Here is a 17582-nt window from a genome sequence, read left to right as displayed (position 1 = left end):
TAGGTACAAAGTAGAGACATAATGGGTAGAATAGATATAGGTATGAAATATAGACATCATAGATATAATAGGTATAGGTTTAAAATAAAGACGACATAATAGATAAAGCTATAAAATATAGACAGAGTAGATATATTAGATAGAGGTATAAATTATAGACATAATAGATATCATAGATATAGGTATAAAATATAGACATAATAGATATAGGAATAAAATATAGACATAATAGATTTAATAGATATAGGTATAAAACATTGAAATGATAGATATAATAGATATAGGTATAAAATATGGACATAATAGACATAATAGATATAGGTATGAAATATAGACAGAGTAGATATAATAGATGTAGGTATAAATTATAGACATAATAGATATAACAGATATAGGTATAAAATATAGACAGAGTAGATATAATAGATATAGGTATAAAATATAGACATAACTGGTATAAAAATATAGGTATGAAATTTAGATAGGTATAAAATATACACAAAATAGATATAATAGATATATGTATAAGATACAGGCATAATAGATATAATAGGTATAGGTATAAAATATAGATATAATAGATAGAGGTATAAAATACAGACATAATAGATATAATAGATACAGGAATAAAATACAGAATTGAAATAGGTATAAAATATAGACAAAATAGATATAAAAAATATAGGTATCAAATATAAACATAATAGATATAATAGATATGTGTATAAGATATAGACATAATCGATATCGGTATAAAATTTAGACATAATAGATATATGTATGAAATATAGACATAGATATAATAGATACAGGTATAAAATATAAACATATTAGATATAATAGAGATGGGTATAAAATATAGACGTAATAGATATAGGTATAAAATATACATATAATAGATATAATAGAAATAGGTATAAAATATAGACATAATTGATATAATATATATAGGTATCAAATATAGACATACTAATTATAATAGATATAGGTATAAAATATAGACATAATAGATATAGGAATAAAATATAGACCTAATAGATGTAACAGATATAGGTATGAAATATAGACATAATAGATATAATAGGTATAGGTATAAAATATAGACATAATAGATATAATAGATATATGTATAAGATATAGACAAAATAGATATAATAGATATAGGTATAAAATATAGACATAATAGACATAATAGATATAGTATAAGATATAGACATTATCGATATAATAGATATAGGTATAAAATATAGACATAATAGATATAATAGATATAGTTATAAAATATAGACATAATAGATGTAATAGATATATGTATAAGATATAGACATAATCGATATCATAGATATAGTTATAAAATTTAGACATAATAGATGTAATAGATATCGGTATAAAATATAGATATAATAGATATAATTGATATAGGAATGAAATATAGACATAATTGAAATAAGTGTAAAATATAGACAACAAAGATATAAAAGATATAGTTAAAAAATATAGACATAATAGATATAATAGATATAGGGAAAAAATATAGACATAATAGATATAATAGATATAGATATAAAATATAGACATAATAGATATAGGTATAAATTATAGACATATTAGATATAATAATTATAGGTATAAAATATAGACATATTAGATATAATAGATATAAGTATAAAATATAGACGTAATAGATATCGATATAAAATATAGCCATAATAGATTTAATAGATATAGGTATAAAATATAGACATAATAGATATAATAGATATAGATATAAAATATAGACATAATAGATACAGGTATAAATTATAGACATATTAGATATAATACATATAGCAATAAAATATACACAGAGTAGATGTAATAAATATAGGTATAAAATATAGACATAATAGATATCGGTATAAAATATAGACATAATAGATATAATAGATATAGGTATAAAATATAGACATAACTGGTTTAAAAATATAGGAATGAAATATAGACATAATCGATATAGGTATAAAATATACACATAATAGTTATAATAGATATATGGATAAGATATAGACATAATAGATATATTAGATATATGTATAAGATACAGACATAATAGATATAATAGATATAGATATAAAATATAGACATAATAGATATAATAGGGAAAGGTGTGAAATATAGACATAATAGATATAATAGAAATAGGTATAAAATATAGACATAAGAGATATAATAGATATAGCTATCAAATATAGACATAATAATTATAATAGATATAGGTATAAAATATAGACATAATATATATAGGTATAAAATATAGACATAACGGTTATAATAGATATAGGTATGAAATATAGACATAATAGATATAATAGGTATAAGTATAAAATATAGACATAATAGATATAATAGATATATGTATAAGATATGGACATTATAGATATAATAGATATATATATAAAATATAAACATAATAAAATAATAGATATATGTATAAGATATTGTCATGATCGATATAATAGATATAGGTATAAAATATAGACATAATAGATATAATATATATAGGTATAAAATATAGACATAATAGATATAATAGATATAGGAAAAAAATATACACATAATTGACATAACCATATAATATAGACCCAATATATATAAAAGATATAGGTATAAAATCTAGACATAATAGATATAGTAGGTAGAAGTAAAAAATATAGACATAATAGATATAATAGATATAGTTATAAAATATAGACATAATAGATATAATAAATATAGGCATGAAATATAGACATAATAGATTCAATAAATATAGGTATAAAATATAGACATAATAGATATAATAGATATAGGTATAAAATATAGACATAATAGATAAAATAGATATAGGTATAAAATATAGACAAAATAGATATAGGTATAAAATATAGACATAGATATAGTAGATATAGGTATAAAATATAAACATAATAGATATAATAGAGACGGGTATACAATATAGACGTAATAGATATAATAGATATAGGAGTAAAATATAGACATAGTTGTTATAATAGATATAGGTATATGATATAGACATAATGCATATAATAGAGGTATAAAATATAGACATAATGGATATAATAGATATAGGTATAAAATATAGACATAATAGATATAATAGATATAGGTATAAAATATAGGCTTAATAGATATAGGTATTCAATATAGACATAATAGATATAATATAAATAGGTATAAAATATAGACATAATAGATATAATAGATATAGGTATCAAATATAGACATAATAATTATAATAGATATAGGTATCAAATATTGACATAATAGATATAGGTACAAAGTAGAGACATAGTGGGTATAATAGATATAGGTATGAAATATAGACATAATAGATATAATAGGTATAGGTTTAAAATAAAGACATAATAGACATAATAGATAAAGCTATAAAATATAGACAGAGTAGATATAATAGAGGTATAATTATAGACATAATAGATATAATAGATATAGGTATAAAATATAGACATAATACATATAGGTATATAATATAGACATAATAGATTTAATAGATATAGGTATAAAACATTGATATGATAGATATAATAGATATAGGTATAAAATAGGGACATAATAGACATAACAGATATAGGTATAAGATACAGACAGAGTAGTTATAATAGATATAGGTATAAATTATAGACATAATAGATAGATATAGGTATGAAATATTAACAGAGTAGATATAATATATATAGGTATAAAATATAGATATAATAGATATCGGTATAAAATATAGACATAATAGATATAATAGATAGAGGTATAAAATATAGACATAACTGCTATATAAATACAGGTATGAAATATAGACATAATAGGTATAGGTATAAAATATACACATAATAGATATAATAGATTTATGTATAAGATACAGGCATAAAAGATATAATAGGTATAGGTACAAAATATAGATATAATAGATATAATAGATAGAGGTATAAAATACAGACATAATAGATATAATAGTTATAGGAATAAAATACAGACATAATTGAAATAGGTATAAAATATAGACAACAGAGGTATAAAGGATATAGTTAAAAAATATAGACAATCGATATAATAGATATAGGGATAAAATATAGACATAATAGATATAATAGATATAGGTATAAAATATAGACATAATAGATTTAATAGATATAGGAATAAAATATAGACACAATTGATATACTATATATAGGTATAAAATATAGACATAATAGATATAATCGATATAGGTATAAAATATAGACATAATACATATCGATATAAAATATAGACATAATAGATATAGGTATAAAATATAGACAGATATAATAGATATAGATATAAAATATAGACATAGATATAATAGATATAGGTATAATATATAGACATAATAGATATAATAGATATAGGTATAAGATATAGATATAATCGATATAATAGATATAGGTATAAAATTTCGACATAATAGATATAATAGATATAGGTATAAAATATAGACATAATAGATATAATGGATATAGGAGTAAAATAGAGACATAATTGAAACAGGTATAAAATATAGACAAAACAGATATAAAAGATATAGGTATAAAAAATAGACATAATAGATGTAATAAATATATTTATAAAATATAGACATAATAGATAGATATAGGTATAAGATAGAGACATAATAGATATAATAGATATAGATATAAAATATAGACATAATAGATATAATAGGTATAGGTATGAAATATAGACATAATAAATATAATAGATATATGTATAAGATATAGACATAATAGATACAATTTATATAGGTATACAATATAGACATGATAGATATAATAAATATCGATATAAAACACAGACATAATAGATATAACATATATAGGTATGAAATATAGCCATAATAGACATCGATATAAAGTATAGACATAATAGATTTAATAAATATAGGTATAAAATATAGACATAATAGATATAATAGATATAGGTATAAAATATAGAAATAATAGATAAAATTGATATAGGTTTCAAATATAGACATAATAATTATAATAGATATAGGTATAAAATATAGACATAATAGAAATAGGTAGAAAATATAGACATAATGTTTATAATAGATATAGGAATGAAATATAGACATTATAGCTATAATAGGTATAGGTTTAAAATAAGGACAAAATAGATATAATAGATGTAGGTATAAGATATAGACATAATAGATATAATAAATATAGGTATAAAATATAGACAAAATAGATATAAAATATATACGTATAAAATATAGACATAATAGATATAATAGGGAAAGGTGTGAAATATAGACATAATAGATATAATAGAAATAGGTATAAAATATAGACATAAGAGATATAATAGATATAGCTATCAAATATAGACATAATAATTATAATAGATATAGGTATAAAATATAGACATAATATATATAGGTATAAAATATAGACATAACGGTTATAATAGATATAGGTATGAAATATAGACATAATAGATATAATAGGTATAAGTATAAAATATAGACATAATAGATATAATAGATATATGTATAAGATATGGACATTATAGATATAATAGATATATGTATAAAATATAAACATAATAAAAATAATAGATATATGTATAAGATATTGTCATGATCGATATAATAGATATAGGTATAAAATATAGACATAATAGATATAATATATATAGGTATAAAATATAGACATAATAGATATAATAGATATAGGAAAAAAATATACACATAATTGACATAACCATATAATATAGACCCAATATATATAAAAGATATAGGTATAAAATCTAGACATAATAGATATAGTAGGTAGAAGTAAAAAATATAGACATAATAGATATAATAGATATAGGTATAAAATATAGACATAATAGATATAATAAATATAGGCATGAAATATAGACATAATAGATTCAATAAATATAGGTATAAAATATAGACATAATAGATATAATAGATATAGGTATAAAATATAGACATAATAGATAAAATAGATATAGGTATAAAATATAGAAAAAATAGATATAGGTATAAAATATAGACATAGATATAGTAGATATAGGTATAAAATATAAACATAATAGATATAATAGAGACGGGTATACAATATAGACGTAATAGATATAATAGATAAAGGAGTAAAATATAGACATAGTTGTTATAATAGATATAGGTATATAATATAGACATAATGCATATAATAGAGGTATAAAATATAGACATAATGGATATAATAGATATAGGTATAAAATATAGACATAATAGATATAATAGATATAGGTATAAAATATAGGCTTAATAGATATAGGTATTCAATACAGACATAATAGATATAATATAAATAGGTATAAAATATAGACATAATAGATATAATAGATATAGGTATCAAATATAGACATAATAATTATAATAGATATAGGTATCAAATATTGACATAATAGATATAGGTACAAAGTAGAGACATAGTGGGTATAATAGATATAGGTATGAAATATAGACATAATAGATATAATAGGTATAGGTTTAAAATAAAGACATAATAGACATAATAGATAAAGCTATAAAATATAGACAGAGTAGATATAATAGAGGTATAAATTATAGACATAATAGATATAATAGATATAGGTATAAAATATAGACATAATACATATAGGTATATAATATAGACATAATAGATTTAATAGATATAGGTATAAAACATTGATATGATAGATATAATAGATATAGGTATAAAATAGGGACATAATAGACATAACAGATATAGGTATAAGATACAGACAGAGTAGTTATAATAGATATAGGTATAAATTATAGACATAATAGATAGATATAGGTATGAAATATTAACAGAGTAGATATAATATATATAGGTATAAAATATAGATATAATAGATATCGGTATAAAATATAGACATAATAGATATAATAGATAGAGGTATAAAATATAGACATAACTGCTATATAAATATAGGTATGAAATATAGACATAATAGGTATAGGTATAAAATATACACATAATAGATATAATAGATATATGTATAAGATACAGGCATAAAAGATATAATAGGTATAGGTACAAAATATAGATATAATAGATATAATAGATAGAGGTATAAAATACAGACATAATAGATATAATAGTTATAGGAATAAAATACAGACATAATTGAAATAGGTATAAAATATAGACAACAGAGGTATAAAGGATATAGTTAAAAAATATAGACAATCGATATAATAGATATAGGGATAAAATATAGACATAATAGATATAATAGATATAGGTATAAAATATAGACATAATAGATTTAATAGATATAGGTATAAAATATAGACACAATTGATATACTATATATAGGTATAAAATATAGACATAATAGATATAATCGATATAGGTATAAAATATAGACATAATACATATCGATATAAAATATAGACATAATAGATATAGGTATAAAATATAGACAGATATAATAGATATAGATATAAAATATAGACATAGATATAATAGATATAGGTATAATATATAGACATAATAGATATAATAGATATAGGTATAAGATATAGATATAATCGATATAATAGATATAGGTATAAAATTTCGACATAATAGATATAATAGATATAGGTATAAAATATAGACATAATAGATATAATGGATATAGGAGTAAAATAGAGACATAATTGAAACAGGTATAAATATAGACAAAACAGATATAAAAGATATAGGTATAAAAAATAGACATAATAGATGTAATAAATATATTTATAAAATATAGACATAATAGATAGATATAGGTATAAGATAGAGACATAATAGATATAATAGATATAGATATAAAATATAGACATAATAGATATAATAGGTATAGGTATGAAATATAGACATAATAAATATAATAGATATATGTATAAGATATAGACATAATAGATACAATTTATATAGGTATAAAATATAGACATGATAGATATAATAAATATCGATATAAAACACAGACATAATAGATATAACATATATAGGTATGAAATATAGCCATAATAGACATCGATATAAAATATAGACATAATAGATTTAATAAATATAGGTATAAAATATAGACATAATAGATATAATAAATATAGGTATAAAATATAGACATAATAGATATAATACATATAGGTATAAAAAATAGACATAATAGATACCGGCATAAAATACAGACATAATAGATAAAATAGATATGGCTATAAAATATAGACATAATAGATATAATAGATATAGGAATAAAATATAGACATAATTGAAATAGGTATAAAATATAGACAAAAGAGATATAAAAGATACAGGTATGAAATATAGACATAAGAGATATAAAAAATATAGGTATAAAATACACACATAATAGATATAATAGATATATGTATAAGATATAGACATAATAGATATAATAGATACAGTTATAAAATATAGACATAGTTGATATAATAGATAGAGGTGTACAATATAGACATAATAGATACGATAGAGGTATAAAATATAGACATAATAGTTATAATAGATACAGGCACAAAATATAGACATAATTGATATAATAGATATAGGTGTATAACATAGACATAATAGATATAGGTATAAAATATAGACATAATAGATATAATAGATATATGTATAAGATATAGACATAATCGATATAATAGATACAGGTATAAAATATAGACATAATAGATATAATAGATATAGGTATAAAATATAGACATAATAGATATAATAGATATAGGAATAAAATATATATATAATTGAAATCGGTATAAAATATAGACAAAATAGATATAAATTATATAGGTATAAAATATAGACATAATAGATATAATAAATATAGGTATAAAAAATAGACATAATAGATATCGGTATAAAATATAGACATAATACATAAAATAGATATGGCTAAAAAATATAGACATAATAGATATAATAGATATAGGAATAAAATATAGACATAATTGAAATAGGTATTAAATATAGACATAAGAGATATAATAGGCATAGGTATGAAATATAGACATAATAGATATAATAAATATAGGTATAAGACATAGACATAATAGATATCGGTATAAAATATAGACATAATACATAAAATAGATATGGCTATAAAATATAGACATAATAGATATAATAGATATAGGAATAAAATATAGACATAATTGAAATAGGTATTAAATATAGACATAAGAGATATAATAGGCATAGGTATGAAATATAGACATAGTAGATATAATAGATATAGGTATAAGACATAGACATAATAGATATAGGTATAAAATATAGACATAATAGACATAATACATATAGGTATCAAATATAGACATAATAATTAAAATAGATATAGGTATAAAATATAGACATAATAGATGTAGGTACTAAATATAGACATAATGATTTTAATAGATATAGGCATGAAATATAGACATAATAAATATAATAGATATAGGTATAAGATATAGACATAATCGATATAATAGATATAGGTATAAAATATAGACATAATAGATATAATAGATATAGGTATAAAATATAGACATAATAGGTATTGGAACAAAATATAGACATAATTGAAATAGTTATAAAATATAGACAAAACAGATATAAAAGATATAGGTATAAATATAGACATAATAGATATAATAAATATAGGTATAAATACAGACATAATAGATATAATAGATATATGTATAAGATGTAGACATAATAGATATAATAGATATAGGTATAAAATATAGACATATTAGATATAATAGATATAGGTATAAAATATAGACATAATAGATATCGGTATAAAACTTAGACATAAAAGATATAATATATATATGTATAAAATATAGACATAATTTATATACTAGTTATAGGTATAAAATATAGACATAACAGATATAGGTGTAAAATATAGACATAATAGATATAATAGAAATAGGCATAAAATATAGAAATAATAGATATAATAGATATAGGTATAAAATATAGACATTATAGATATAGGTATAAATTATAGACATAATAGATATAATAGAAATAGGTATAAAATATAGACATAATAGATATAATAGATATAGGTATCAAATATAGACATAGTAATTATAATAAATATAGGTATAAAACATAGACAAAATATATATAGGTATAAAATATAGACATAATGATTATAATAGATATAGGTATGAAATATAGACATAATAGATATAATAGGTATAGGTATAAATATGGACATAATAGGTATAATAGATATATGTATAAGATATAGACATAATAGATATAATAGATATAGGTATAAAATATAGACATAATAGATATAATAGATATAGGTGTAAAATATAGACATAATAGATATAATAGATATAGGAAAAAAATATACACATAATTGAAATAACAATAAAATATAGACCAAATATATATGAAAGATATAGGTATAAAATATAGACATAATAGATATAATAGATATAGGTATAAGATATAGACATAAACAATATAATAGATACAGTTATAAATATAGACATAATGGTGATAATAGATATAGGTATGAATTATAGACATAAGACATATGATCAATATAGGTTTAAAATATAGACATAATAGATATCGGTATAAAATATAGACACAGTATATATAGGTATAAAATATAGACATAGATATAATCGATATAGGTATAAAATATAAACATAATAGATATAATAAAGATGGGTATAAAATCTAGACGTAATAGATATAATAGGTATAGATTTAAAATATAGACATAGTAGACATAATAGATGTAGGTATAAAATATAGACATTATAGATATAATAGATATAGGTATAAAATACAGGACATAATAGATATAATAGATACAGGTATAAAGTATAGACGTTATAGATATAGGTATAAAATATAGACATAATAGACATAATAGATATGGGGATCAAATATAGACATAATAATTATAATAGATATAGGTATAAAATATAGACATCATAGATATAGGTAGAGAATATAGACATAATGTTTATAATCGATATAGGTATGAAATATAGACATAATACATATAATAGATATAGCTATAAAATGTAGACATAATAGATGTAATCGATATAGGAATAAAATATAGACATAATTGAAATAGGAATCAAATATAGACAAAATAGATATAAAAGATATAGGTATAAAATATAGACATAATAGATATAATAGATATAGGTATAATATATGGACATAATAGATATAATAGATATAGGTATAAAATATAGACATAATAGATATAGGTATGAAATATAGACACAATATATACAATAGATATCGTTATAAAATGTAGACATAATAGATATAGATATAAGATATAGACATAATAGAATATAATAGATATAGGAATAAAATACAGACATACTTGAAATAGGTATAAAATATAGACAAAATAGATATAAAGTTATGGGTATAAAATATAGACATAATGGATATAATAGATATAGGTATAAATATAGACATAATAGATATAATAGATATAGGAAATAAAATATAGACATAATAGATATGATGGATAAAGATGTAAATATAGTCATAATAGATATAATAGATATTGGTATAAATATTGACATAATAGATATAGGTATAAAATATAGACATAATAGATATAGTAGATATAGGTATAAAACATAGACATAATAGATACACGTATCAAATATAGACATAAAAATTATAGATATAGGTATAAAATATACACATAATATATATAGGTATAAAATATAGACATAACGGTTATAATAGATACAGATATGAAATATAGCCATAAAAGATATAATAGGTATAGGAATAAATATAGACATTATAGATATAATAGATATATGTATAAGATATAGACAAAATAGATATAATAGATATAGGTATAAAATGTAGACATAATAGAAATAATAGATATATGTATAAGATATTGTCATGATCGATATAATAGATATAGGTATAAATATAGACATAATAGATATTATAGATATAGGTATAAAATATAGACATAATAGATATAATAGATAAAGAAATAAAATATAGACATAATTGAAATAGGTATAAAATACACAAAAATAGATATAAAAGATATAGGTATAAAATATAGACATAATAGATATAATAGATATAGGTATAAGATATAGACATAATCGATATAACAGATATAGGTATAAAATATAGACATAATAGATATAATAGATATAGGAATAAAATATAGACATAATTGAAATAGGTATAAAATATAGACAAAATAGATATAAAGATATAGGTATAAAATATAGACATAATAGATATAATAAATATAGGTATAAAATATAGACAATAGATATCAAAGATATATGTAATAGTTATAGACATAATAGATATAATAGGTATAGGTATGAAATATAGACATAATAGATACAATAGATATATGTATAATATATAAACATAAAAGATACAATAGATATAGATATAAAATATAGACATAATATATATAATAGATATAGGTGTAAAATATGGACATAATAGATAAAATAGATATAGGTATAAAATATAGACATAATAGATATAGGTATAAAATATAGACAAAATAGATATAGGTATAAAATATAGACATATATATAACAGATATAGGTATGAATATAAAAATAATAGATATAATAGTGATGGGTATAAAATATAGACGTAGTAGATATACTAGATAGAGGTGTAAAATACAGACATAGTAGATATAATAGATATAGGCATAAAATATAGACATAATGGATGTAATAGATATAGGCATAAAATATATTGACTAATAGATATAATAGGTATAGGTATAAAATATAGGCATAATAGATGTAGGTATGAAATATAGACATAATAGATATAATAGGTATAGGTTTAAAATAAAGACAAAAAAGATATAATAGATATAGATATAAAATATACACATATAGATATAATAGATATAGGTAATAAAATATAGACATAATAGATTTAATAGATATAGTATAAAACAATTGATATAATAGATATAATAGATATAGATATAAAATACAGACATAGTAGATATAATAGATATTGGTATAAAATATAGACATAATAGATATAGATATATATAAAATATAGACATAATCGATATAAAATATATAGGTATAAAATATGGACATAATAGATATAATAGAATAGGTATAAAATATAGACATAATAGATATCGGTATAAAATATAGACATAATAGATATAAGAGATATAGGTATAAAATATAGACATAACTGGTATAAAAATGCAGGTATGAAATATAGACACAATCGATATAGGTATGAAATATACACATAATAGATATAATAGACATAGTATAAGATATAGACATAATATATATAATAGATATAGGGGTAAAATATAGATATAATATATATAATAGATATAATAGATATAGCTATAAAATACAGACATAATAGATACAATAGATACAGGAATAAAATACAGACATAATTGAAATAGGTATAAAATATTGACAAAATAGATGTAAGAGATATAGGTATAAAATATAGGACATAATAGATATAATAGATATATGTATAAGATATATACAAAATAGATACAATAGATATAGGTAAAAAATATAGACATAATAGATATAATAGAGCTATAATATATGGACATAATAGATATAATAGATATAGATATAAAATATAGACATAATAGATATAGGTTTAAAATATAGACATAGTAGATATAATAGATATAGTTTATAAAATATAGTCAGAGTAGATATAATACTATAGGTATAAAATATAGACATAATACATATCTGTATAAATATAGACATAATAGATATAATAGATATAGGTATAAAATATAGCCATAACAGGTATAAAAATGTAGGTATGAAATATAGACATAATAGATATAGGTAACAAATAGAGACATAATAGATATAATAGATATAGGTATAAAATATAGACATAATGATATAGGTATTAAATATAGACATAATAGATATAATAAAAATAGCTATAAAACTATAGACATAATAGCTATAATAGTATAGGTATCAAATAGAGACATAATAATTATAATAGATATACGTATAAAATATAGACTAATAGATATTGGTACAAAATATAGACATAATGGTTATAATAGATATGGGTATGAAATATACAGATAATAGATATAATAGATATAGGTTTAAATAAAGAAATAATAGATATAATAGATATAGGTATAAAATATAGACATAAGAGATATAATATGTATAGTTATAACAATATAGACATAGTAGATATAATAGATATGGGTATAAAATACAGACATAATAGATAAACTAGATATCAGCATAAAACATAGACATAATAGATGTATGTATAAACACAGACAATATAGATATAACAGATATAGGTATAAAATATAGACATACGTGGTATAAAAATGTAGGTAAGAAATATAGACATAATACATATAGGTATAAAATATACACATAATGGATATAATAGATATATGTATAAGATACAGACATAATAGATATAAAAGATAGCGTATATAGTAAAGACATAATAGATATAATAGATATAGGTATAAAATACAGACATAATAGATATATAGATATAGGAATAAATACAGACATAATTGAAATAGGTATAAAATATACACAAAATAAATATAATAATATAGGTATAAACATAGACATAATAGATATAATATATATATTTATAAGATATAGACATATTAGATATAATAAATAGAGGTATAAATTTAGACCTAATAGATATAATGGATATAGATATAAAATATAGACATAATAGATGTAGGTATAAAATATAGACATATTAGATATAATAGTTATAGGTATAAAATATGGACATAATAGATATAATAGATATAGGTATAAAATATAGACAAAATAGATATAATAGATATAAGTATTAAAATAGACATTACTAGATATAATAGATATAGGTAAAAAATGTAGATATAATAGATATCGGTATAAAATATGGACATAATAGAATATAATAGATATAGGTATAAAACATAGCCATAAGTTATATAATAGATAGAGGTATAAATATAGACATAACAGATATAGGTATAAAATATAGACATAATAGACATAATAGATATAGGTATAAAATACAGACATATTCGATATAATACATATAGGTATAAAATATAGACAGAGTAGATATAATAGATATAGTTATAAAATATAGACATAATGGATATAATAGATATAAGTATAAATATACACATAATAGATATAATAGATATAGGTATAAAATATAAACATAATAGATATATTAGATATACGTATAAAATATAGACATAATAGATATAATAGATATAGGTACAAAATATAGACATAATAGAATATAATAGATATAGGAATAAAAATATAGACATAATAGATACGGTATAAAATATAGACATAATAGATACATTAGATAGAGGTATGAAATACAGACTAATAGATATAATAGTTTAAAGTCGTAAAACATAGACAATAACAGATATAGGTATAAATGATAGACATAATAGATATAATAGATATAGGTATAAAATATAGACATAATAGTTATAAGATATAGGTATAAAATAGAGACAAAAACAGATATAATAGTTATAGGTATAAAATACAGACATAATAGATATAGATATAAAATATAGACAATAATTGTTTTAATAGATATAGGTATAAAATATAAACAAATAGATATAACAGACATAGGTATAAAATATAGACATAATAGACAAAATAGATACAGTTATTAATATAGACATAATAGATATAGGTGTAAAATATAGACATAGATATAATAGATATAGGTATAAAATATAAACATAAAAGATAAAATAGTGATGGGTATATAAATATAGACGTAATAGATATAATAGATATAGGTGTAAAATATAGACATAGTAGATATAATAGATATAGGTATAAAATATAGACATAATGGAAATAATAGATATAGGTATAAAATATACACATAATAGATATAATAGATAGGTATAAAATATAGACATAATAAATATTGGTATAATATAGACATACTAGATATAATAGAATAGGTTTAAAATATAGACATAATAGATATAATAGATATATGTATCAAATCTAGACATAATAATTATAATAAATATAGGTATAAAATATACACAACATAGATATAGGTACAAAATATAGACATAAGGGTTAAAATAGATAGAGGTATGAAATATAGACATATGGATCTAATAGGTATAGTTTCAAAACAAAGACAGAATAGATATAATAGATATAGGGATAGATATGACATAATAGATATAATAGATATAGGTATAAAATAAGACATAATAGCCTTTAATAGATATAGGTTCTAAACAATGATATAATAGATATAAAAGATATAGGTTGTAAATACAGACATAATAGATATATATAGATATTGGTATAAAATATAGACATAATAGATATAATAGATATAAGACATAAAATATTGACATAATAGAAATAAGAGATATAGGTATAAAATGTGGAATAATGGATATAGGTATTAATATAGACATAGTAGATATAATAGATATAGGTATCAAAATAGACATAATAATTATAATAGATATAGGTAAAAACATAGACATAATAGTATAGTACCAAAATGGACATAATGGTTATAATAGCTATCGGTTGAAATATAGACATAATACATATAATAGGTATAGGTTTAAAATAAAGACTAATATGACAGAATAGATATAGGTAAGATGTAGACATAATAGAATAGATTAGGATATATATAAAATATGGACATAATTGCTATAATGATATAGGTATAAAATATAGACATAGATATAAACATATAGGTATAAATATTGAATATAGATATATAGATATATGCATACGATATAGACATAATAGATAATAGATAGATATAAAATACAGATAATAGATATGGGTATAAAATATAGACATATATATATCGGTAAAAATATAGGACAAAATAGATATAATAGCTATAGGTATAAAATATAGACACAACTGGTATAAAAATGTGGTATGAAATAAGACATAATAGAATAGGGATAAAATACACATAATAGACAAAATAGATATAGTATAACATACAGAATAATAGATGTCATAGATAGGTATAAAATATAGTATAATAGATATAAGAGATATAGGTATAAAAGAAGACATAACAGATCTAATAGATATAGAATAAAATACAGACAAAATGAAATAGGTATAAATATAGACAAAATTGTTGTAAATATAGGTAAAAATGTAGACATAATAGGTATAATAGATATAGTATAAGATATGGACATAATAGATATAATAGATACAGATATAAATATAATAGATATAATAGGTGTAGGTATGAATATAGATAATAGATGTAGATCTAGTATAAGAGTAACATAATAGATAAAATGGATATAGGTATAAAATATTAGACTTAAGAGATATAATAGATAGATGTATAAAATATAGATATGAGTCATATATATATAATATCAAATATGGTCATCTAGAGTTATAGGTATAAAATATGGACATAGATATAGTATAATAGTTTATATAGGTA

This window comes from Rhinopithecus roxellana, unplaced genomic scaffold, assembly GCF_007565055.1.
Source record: "Rhinopithecus roxellana isolate Shanxi Qingling unplaced genomic scaffold, ASM756505v1 contig430, whole genome shotgun sequence".
Lineage (NCBI taxonomy): Eukaryota > Metazoa > Chordata > Mammalia > Primates > Cercopithecidae > Rhinopithecus > Rhinopithecus roxellana.
This window is presented reverse-complemented; position numbering follows the sequence as displayed.